Below are 1,677 nucleotides of genomic sequence, written 5' to 3'. Positions count from 1 at the left end.
AATTTTTGAAAAAAGTGGATGAAGGCCGTTTGGATAAGCCATAATTTGATCTTATCTTCTGTTAGAAGTGCTTTTGAATCCTTATTCCTAGTTTGAGGGGACTCTTCATCAATAAAGACTCCTAACCGTTAGGGTGTCCAAGCTGCTAAAGATCCATGGCTTTGGGGGCAGCTTCCTTATCTGCAAGGAGTCCTAGCCGTCAGGGAGTCCTAATTGTTAGGGAGTCTTTCCTTATTTACTTTGTCTTAGGAGACCCCTCACTTGTGAGAGGTTTTAGCCACCAAGGGCGGTCCTCCTAGGCCTGATGCCTCGACGGCGGAGAACTTAAGTGCCTGGATAGGATAGAGCTTACAAGTCCCTCAAAGAAGGACCTAAGTGCTTGCCCGAAAGAGGGTTGGGGTGCTTGTGTGGAAGACAGGGCTTTTGTGCCTGTGTGGAAGATAGGCCTTATATGAGAGGGATGTCTTCCTCGTGAAATCCTTACAAGCAAACCTATGTTAACACATCGTAAGTGGTAAAATAAACCTCCAAAATTATTTAGTTAAAATATTAAAAATAATCCTTGAGGAAAGTAGGTATGTGAAGATTTATTCAGTGAGGGGGATGGCTGCTTGGAGGCAGGGTTTATTTTTTGAGGGGGATACCCCCTTGAGGCAGAGCTTATTTTCTGAGGAGGATGCCCACCTGGGTGTAGGATTTTTGGAAGAGGATGCCTGCCTCAGGGCAGGGCTTAATCTGAGAAGGATGCTCGCTTGCTCTTCTAGGGGTACGTCCTGCAATTAAAAATTGAATTACTGGAACATTAGAATTAAATAACAATGATGATGGAACCGCTAAAGTTGGGCCTTTAACAGAAGTAGTAATCAATTGTAGGAGGTCCTCTAGCGTGAGGGAACCATTCTTTCGAGAGAGTCCTCCAAGGAGGTGTGGATTCCTTTCATTGTTCTCACATCTTAGATCTATACTAGACGATGCCAATTATGCATTCAAAAAATGCATGGGTCCAATTGACTATGCTCAAAGCTTGGACCGAAGCGAATACAAATCCTGAAAGGGGAACTTGCAAAAAAGGTGTTAGCTCTCCGACGCCCAAATTAGTATTGAATTTGAGATGGAATAAAGCTAAAAAGTAAATAAATATAATTGAAATTGATCTATGGTGAATAAAGTCGATAAAAAGTGCAAGAACACGTGATAATGTGCTTGTAGAGTGTTTAGAGAATGTTTAAAGAGTGAGAGAGATGATTTAGAGAGAAAGTGAAGTGAGAGAGACGTTATAGGGTCTCATGAAGGTGTTTGGAAGTGCCCTGAGTATGGAAGAGTAAACCTGTATTTATACAGGGGGTGCACTCTTTTGGTAGGGTGTGCACGTTTCCTCCTTTTTTGGAGAAAGTGGATGAAGGTCGTTTTGATAAGCCATAGTTTGGTCTTATCTTCTGATAGAAGTGCTTTTGAATCCTTATTCCTAGTTTGAGAGGACTCTTCATCAGCAAGGACTCCTAACCGCTAGGGAGTCCAAGCTGTCAAGGAGTCTATGGCTTGGGGGGCACTTTCCTTGTCTGCAAGGAGTCCTAGTCGTCAGGGAGTTCTACTTGTTAGGGAGTCTTTCCTTATTTACTTGGTCTTGGGAGACCCCTCACTTGTGAGGGGTTTTAGCCACTGGGGGGGGGGGGGGGT

This window comes from Sesamum indicum, linkage group LG7 (assembly GCF_000512975.1).
Source record: "Sesamum indicum cultivar Zhongzhi No. 13 linkage group LG7, S_indicum_v1.0, whole genome shotgun sequence".
Classification (NCBI taxonomy): Eukaryota; Viridiplantae; Streptophyta; class Magnoliopsida; order Lamiales; family Pedaliaceae; genus Sesamum; species Sesamum indicum.
The sequence above is the reverse complement of the archived record's forward strand: the minus strand, read 5'-3'. Positions refer to the sequence as shown.